The sequence below is a fragment of the Blastomyces gilchristii genome (assembly GCF_000003855.2).
Source record: "Blastomyces gilchristii SLH14081 genomic scaffold supercont1.1, whole genome shotgun sequence".
Taxonomy (NCBI): domain Eukaryota; kingdom Fungi; phylum Ascomycota; class Eurotiomycetes; order Onygenales; family Ajellomycetaceae; genus Blastomyces; species Blastomyces gilchristii.
This window is the reverse complement of record NW_003101682.1, coordinates 4404916-4413320: the sequence shown is the minus strand read 5'-3', so window position 1 is coordinate 4413320 and position 8405 is coordinate 4404916. Positions and strand designations below refer to the sequence as shown.

Genomic DNA, 8405 nt, shown 5'->3' with positions numbered 1-8405 from the left:
TATCTTCTTAATAAGTAATCATTTCTATTAAGAAGACAATGAACATTTTCCAAGTATAAGAGATCAACACTGAATAGATTAGTATCATATTTATAGGTCTTATAATACAAAAGGAAAAAACATTAGAGAAGGAATTAAGAGAAAGTGCAGGAATTAGCAATCAGAGTGAATATTTATACATGTACACAGTGAAGCTTCACAGCAGAAGAATAGAAATTCTGTTCATTTTTCAGCCAAGAATCAGTGACTGGGAATTGAAGCTTTCAGCAGCAATCTATGAAGTGTAATGAAATAGTCTATAAAATTGATCGGGCGCAGCCCGCCACAAAACTATAACTTAGAAACATTATCAAAATGATTTTATTTAATCTTATTTAGTCTCCTTCTTAGCATAAACTTACTGTTTTTAGACATTTTAAAGTTTTTTTAGAATGTTTTTAATTTTTTAAAAAGTAATAATATTTAATAATACTCAAATGAGATTTAAAGTTATTTAAAGTAATAAAATTATGATTCAAAGGTTGCTTGAGTCAGTGTATAATTACAGGCGTACGTCCGCTTCTTATATACATTATACTAAATTAATTAGTGGCCGCTATAGCCTCTTAACATTCATAAGCATGTTCAGATGCGGCTGCATTATTATCTGATAATTGTACATTCTTTCAAATTACATTCTTTCTCATCAAATTCAGTCCCATCTACGTGATCATCATGTAAGCCACTCTCAGAGAAGCTTTCACTATTTTACATTACTTATTCACTAATATTTTCATTCTTCAATTATCATTCTCATTATCATCATCATCAAATGCTATTATCTCATACAAGATTTCTGCCTCTTCTTTTCTTTATCAAGCTTTTTCTAATCTGTTCACTTATTACATTATATGTGTTTCTGATAATGGCTCTTCATTTCCATAACAAGTGTCATTATAGTGCTCATATCAGGCAGTTCATTAGCAGTAAGTGTAATGCATTGTGAAACATGATCAGAACTTGTTTTTCTGCTAATAATTATCAGAATATATTATCATGAATGATATATCTTCTTCATTTTCTTATACACTCTCAACTCATTTCTCAGTAAGTATCTGATTGTGTTTTTTTTTCTGACATGATTTTGCATGAACACAGATACTGATTATTTTTATTTGTATAGAATCTTCATGTGTTGACAGATCTGCATCTGCTGATAATAGTTAACATCTCAATGTTAAATTATTAATCAATAACTTAGAGAATATGATAATAATAAAATTACTTATATTATGTGTGACTGAGTCTTCTGTGTCTCTCTCTATCTCTTCTGCTACTGTTTCTCTCTCTGTCACTTCTCTCAAATCTTTTATACTTGTCTCTGTGTCTGATTCTCCTGCTCTCACTACTCTCACTTCTACTACTTCTACTCTCACTACTTCTGTCTCTGCTACTTCTGCTCTATCTGTCTTCATCACTTCTGCTGTCATTATCAGCTGTTCTCAATTCAAGAAGATATTACATACACTTGATGAATTATATATCTTAGTATATACACTCTCACTGTTTTTACTGATCTCTAGAATAATTTATTGTATAAAGACTGTATATAACATAACTATCTGAACCTCAGTTTTGACTGCTGATTATTATATTCATTTTAAGTATTTATAATGAGATAATTGTGTATTCATATCAGAGAATTATTTCTCTTCTTAACAGTGTTAAGAGTGTCAGTCTTTTCTTTTTTCATCTTCTCTTCTAATGCTAATTTTTCTAAGGGAAATTATTATAAGCTTTGTTATATATAAAGTTGTGATGTGTACAGACATCAAGAGACTTTTTATAATAATCAAATTCAATATTATAGATATAGTCACTTTCATAAATATCTTTGAAATGATAGATCTGTATCAGTCTATTCTATGATATCTGTCACTCAACTTCATTATGCAGATGAAGAATATCTGTGTTTTCAGAAATAGAAACACAGATGTCATACTCTTTTACACCTGTAGATGTGAGACTTGTACATCTTGTCTGAGATATCATTGTAAGAATGAGCTGTTTATACCCTGTATTCTGCTTTCTGCATTCTCTCATATTCTTCTCTCTCTTTCTGAGAAGCCTCATGTGTGTTGAAATTACATGTACAACTCTAAGATCAGTGAGTATTTATTCAGTAACTATTCTCATCTCTATTCTTCACATTTTCATACACTAATAGTTCTTAGTTGCTTCAGTGTCAGAGATCATTTTAATTTCTGAAGATGATAACATTATTAAGATTATTCTCTTCTATTCTCAACCTTCTCTCATTATTTTCTCTTCCTTCTCTGCAGAGAAGGTTGTGCATATATCAGATCATAAGTATTTACCTCCTATGACTTCTGCTATTACTCATCTGATCTGCCTACACTCTCTGTTACAGTCTCTCTTATCTTTATCTCTTCTGTCTTAACTTCTGATTCTTCAGGTCTTCTAGTCTTGTTTAATTTTTCTACACATATATAAACACATTTCTATATTAGTATTCCAGTCAATCTTGTGATAAATACCATTAATATTATACATAGAGCAGTAGAAAAATCAGAGATATATATGATATTGTTGTAAGAGCAGCATGCAGCTCTTGAATTTCTTACAGATCTTGAGTTTTGAGCTTTCTTTTAGTTTCAGCATTTTTGCAGGTGGCATGATATTGAAAATGAGTAAAATGTGTGACATATGAAAATGAATGTGATGTGTGTAATAATATTTGTCTTTTTACAGCTGACTCTTACAGGTGATAACTAATTCATTATCTCTTTTCTTTTCTTACACATTTTCTTTGTCTGCTAGTCACTACTCTTACACAATCTCTATATAATACAGTGTTCAGTGACTAGGTTCAGCAGCTTTCATTCTTGAAACTCTGTCTCATATATTATACTGTCTTTTTTCACTCACTCAGCCTACTACAGTGAACAGCTTATCAAAACTAATCTTATCTGATCTCTGAGTATTCTCAGAAATTAAGATAACTTAATCTCATATATCTGTGAATGTTTCAGATGGTTCATTCTCTGTTATCTGTATAATTAAACTGATATAAACAGTTAAAATCAACTCTGAATCTCTTTTTCTTCTGCAATCTGACTCACATGCAAGTCTGTCACTCTGAGACTACTTTTTACTATGTTACACTCACTGTCTGCAGTATGATATTATACAGTCAGCTATAGTCTTATCACTTATTAAAGTGTAACATTCATCTGATTTCTGCATTAATTTTCATTCTTTTCTTATAATTGTGAAAAGATCAGAATAAGCGAGATCATCTGATTTATGAGTGTCTATGATTTCTCTTACTTCACAAGACTTTTCAATTATAAGTCTCTTCTTTTTCAGCACTCATAATACTGCTGTAGATAATTGTAATTCACTTGAGTCTTATATCTTCATCTCTAGAAGACATGAATCATTTATTAAGTTATATAAGATCTGTCCCTCTGATTCTTCCAATGCATATATTGTCAGAAAATGTGATTTAAGTATTTTATAGAGCTCAAATCATCTAGATTGAAACTTCTCAGAACTCTCATTATATATAAGAACTCATATTCTTATCTTGACACTTAATTTCTTAACTAGTGAGTCCTGTATTCTTTTTAATTGAATTGCTCAGTTCTGAAGTAACTTGTTAGCTTTTGCATGTGTGTGACTGATCTCTTTCAATCTTGATTCTGTGTCTGCAACTGCTGTATCTGCAACTGCTGTATCTGTAACTGTTATTCTCTCTCTCATCGTTTCTAAAGCATTCTTCAGAATGTGCAGATACAATTCATACAATGAATAGAATGACGAACACTTGAAGACTGCATGCTGCTGAATCTGCATAACTAATATCACCTGCTCAAGATATTCATCTCATAGTCTCATAGACTTGCTCACTAGATATTTTATCAGCATGTTACTCAGAATTTCATTCAAGTATTTCATCTTCTCATTTATCTGCAGATAATATGATATTGTTCTACAATGTCATGTCTATAACTGACTTATGAAATGCCTCATCACTTCTTTCACAAGATTTGTATTATTATCAGTTAGAATCTTGTATGATATTTTATAGTTGATATAGACCTCATTATGTAAGAACTTCATCACTATCTTCTCAGTCATATCTGAAACTGCTTTCATAACTGATCAGTCAGTAGTGTAGTCAATAGCAGTTATTATTCAATAATTTTTAATTGATATTTGCAGTAATTAATATATCTATAAGATTCATCTCTCATTGTTTAAACAGTTGTATTATACATTTTATCTTATCTTGTACTTTCTTGCATTCTAATCCTTTCTTAAATTCTTTCACAACCTGATAATTCAGATACTCATGAGTATATATGTGAATGTTCTCAGTCATGCTTGATCAGTATACTCTTAATTCAAGTACACTTATAAGTTCAGAAGTTTCTAAGTGACTGAAGTCCTTGTGTATATGAGTTATCAAGTCACATCTAAATAAATATTTCAGATAGAGAGTCTTCACATATTCTAGATTACAGTTATTATTATTATTATTCTTCAATTATAGATGTATGCAGTCAGAGACTATGACATCTACCTGAGAACTTTTAGTTCTCAGGGTTTTTTCTATATCTGTAAAGTTAACTATTATACATTCGTCAATTTCAGATATGCAAAATCAGAAAATTCCAGCTCAGAATACAAAAACTGTTTACAAATTACAGTGTTTTAACATCTTCTGATACTTTGAAATCATTTGACAATATCATGACAAAGGAAAAGAGAACACAGTCTTAAAGATAGACACATTAAATAGATAGACAGAAAGAAATTGAAAGGAAAAGATAAAGTAAAGAAAGACTGTAAGAAAACAAATTATTAAAAGATAGTATATAGCTGTTTTAACAGACTATATCTGATTGATTTTTTCCTCTTCATATTCAGATAATTCTGAATTTAGTCATTTTCTTGTAGCTGCTTGAGTTTCTGATAGAAAGGCTATTAAGTATTTAATTCCTGTCTCAGTTGAGAATAAGAATCTCATATTTAATTGATTTAGATTATACTTCTCTTTCAATCTGGCTCTGAGACTATTGTATAATGCATAGTGTATTACAATATACTCAGAATTCTCATTTGTATTGCAGAATGAGCATTCTATTGAGTCAAATCTATCATCAAATCTTTGTATATAAGATGTAAACAGTTTTTGTATTCTGGGCTGGAATTTTCTGATTTTGCATATCTGAAATTGATGAATGTATAATAGTTAACTTTACAGATATAGGAAAAACCCTGAGAACTAAAAGTTCTCAGGTAGATGTCATAGTCTCTGACTGCATACATCTATAATTGAAGAATAATAATAATAATAATAATTTGTATATAAGATTTGAAATAGCCATGTTCTAGTTTCAGCTGTATTATAGATGAGAATATTTTCTTTTTACATTTAATTAAACAAGATTTTCACTTAGGTTTTATTTCAACTCTTGAGTAATATATACTCTTCTTTTGTTTCTGTCAGCTTTCATTTCACTTGTCTAAACAAGATTCTTTTATTTTTCTCTTTATAAAAGATCAGGACATAATTTTTTGAATAGATCTGCTTAATTCTACACTCTTTTTTACAGCTGAATCAGCCAATTCATTGTCGTGAATATTCATATAAGTAGGAACTCAGTGTAGATGAATTATCAGCTTTGATATTCTTCTCTTTTGAATTTTCAAAACAGAGTTTAAGATCAGTTCAAGATTTATTTGATTATTATAAATCTGACTATTTCTAAGTCTTTTTAAAGCAGCTTGACTATCAGAGAATATTCATATCTCTTTCAAATAATTTCCTCTTTTATGAGATTTTATTTCAATGAGTTTGAAAGCTTTCACTATTATAAATAGTTCAGCATCAAAGACTTCACATTCACAGTCTAGATTTCAGAAATCTGAGATAGAATTGATATTATCTTCAGTATAAGCAATGTCTGCATCTAATCTATTCAAGTTCTCATTTTTTAAGTCATCTGAATAAATCAGAATAGAGTCTTTTATATTGATTGTAGAAATTCTCTTTAAATACTGTTCATATTCTTTCTCTTTTAATAGTTCACTTATTTATAAGTTTATAAAAGATTTAAGCTTTTCTCTTCAGAGAGATAACTTCTCATGATTAACTTTTTCAATATTTAAAGAAGAAAATTGATTTTTAATCAGAGAGTATAGTCTGTACAGTTGAGAAGACATTTTCTTTGAAGAATTATTTTCATTTTAATCAAGAAATCTATTTCAATTCAGTTCATTTTCAGAGTTAATTGATGAAAATGAAGAAGAGACTCTTTCTCTGATTATATAATTTAAGCTCATCTTTACAACTCTCAGAGCATAGTTCATACAGGCCTTTTCAAATCTAATAGCAGAAGAAGAAATTGAAGCTTCAATTTTCATTGCTTTAATAGAAGATGATTTAAATACTCTCAGAATTCTTCTCAAGACTCTGTTTTACAGACTTTGAAAGAGTTCAGTGAAATTCTCTTGATTATTTCATTAAACTTGAACTTCATAATCAGCTACTGATGTAATACAGGCTATATATAACTGTCTCATAGCCTGGAAGGATAGACCTCTCTCTGTATTTGATAGTCTGATTATGTTGTTCAATAGTTCTACGGGCGCTAGCCACCCGCAGGATGCATCTTAAGCTAATTACATTTAACCCTCTATAATTAACTGATCACCGCGTCCGTCCTCTCGGGCCAGCCACTAATTTCAGGGGTGTTAGTTAGTGGCTGCCACCGCCCACTTGGTGATGTACACACCAAGCTTCCGGTTGCTGATCTCGGCCTCATTAGATGCTCATAGGCCTATCAATCAGCTGTTGTGGCCTCGCCCTGTGTTATCAACTAATCATAGGCTTGATGACTGCAGTCCTCTCTGCCAGTATTAGGGCTTGGCAGTGAGCTTGCAGGCTCTAGCTTATCAGGGTGCCCTGCCTAGGGCCTAGATGCATGTCTAGGCCTGCTAGTCAGGTGGTTTTCAAAATCATTCCCTGTATTTGAGGGGGAGCTAGGCTCCAATGATAGCTCTAGTTAGGGACTCGCTTAAGTAGTGTATAACCACTACATTAGACTTGGCTCTATATCATTAGAACCTTGACGGGTGCACAGTAGAATAGTGGGACATTGACACTTCATACCAGCCCTGGTGGGTGTTCGCAGGATCTCGCTTAACTAGTGGCTTGGCTTGCAGTAGAGAGTTCTACCCTGCACCAAGCCTTACTAATTAGGCTCAGCCCCTATTACATGGGGGCTTTCATGGGTAAGAAGTGGCAGGTGCCAGCGGTGGGATTCGAACCCACGCACCCCTAATGTGTGCGGCCTTGGTTATGAGTCTTACCAACTGGGCCACGCTGGCTCTAGATTACAGTAGAGTATAACATCATTTTTCAATTTTCTCAGTTTAAAGTTCAGAAGCATCTCTTCTACTCTCTTTACAAGATACTTATTATCTGACATCTTATTATTCTTTAAGTGAGAGATTATTATATTTACTCATTTCAATTTCTTGTATTCTCTCAGTGTGTTTAATGTGAACTTCTCTTATATCTGACTTACAGAACTCTCACTCATGAAATCTGATCTGTGACTGATTGTATCAGATATCATAGTAATTAATCTCTTTCAGTATTTGATATGAAGATTATACACTTGAAACTCTGAGATTTAACATGCTAAGTATTTAAAAGATTTTATTATCAATTATAGATAGATAAGGCTTTTATAATTCATAATCACTGTTGTTATATATCTGTTATTAATATATTTATCTCACAATGTCAGCATATGCTTGATTATCAGCAATTTCTTTTCATACACTGAGTAATTAAGTTCAGTGCTCAATAGTTTTCTATCATTATATATTATCAGATGCAGCTTGTCATTCTTACTCATCTATAGAAGAGTGTCTTCAATAGCTTATTTAGATATATTTATTTCAATATAGAAAGATTTATCATGATCTGATTGAATACATACTGAGAATGTTATCACATATTCTCTCAGTCTAAGAAAGGTCTTTTCATATCTAGCATTTCAGATGATTGAATAAAACTTCTTCTTTCACAGATTTGTATTCATTTCTCTTAAGAGATCTGAGAGTGATACAGCTATTAATATGAAATCATTGATGAATCTGTAATAGTATGAGATCAGTCTGAGAAATTGTTATATGTGATGTACATTTCTCAGCTGCAGTCAATTCACTATAGCATTCAGCTTCTCTGAGATGAGATGTATACAGTCATCACTTACTACATATTCTATGAACTTTAACTCTTTCATTTCAAACACACACTTAATTGATTTGATATAGAGCTTATAGTCTGTCAGAGTATAAGCATTTTATCAAGATACTTCAGA

At 31.3% G+C, this 8405-nt stretch overlaps 1 non-coding gene across 1 annotated transcript; it reads right to left on the bottom strand.

Moving 5' to 3' along the window:
* Nucleotides 1-7320: 7320 nt before the first annotated feature.
* On the bottom strand, nucleotides 7321-7401 carry BDBG_16129. The gene has a single exon. It is a non-coding gene; the product is annotated as a tRNA-Leu (tRNA).
* Between the last annotated feature and the right edge of the window lie 1004 nt (nucleotides 7402-8405).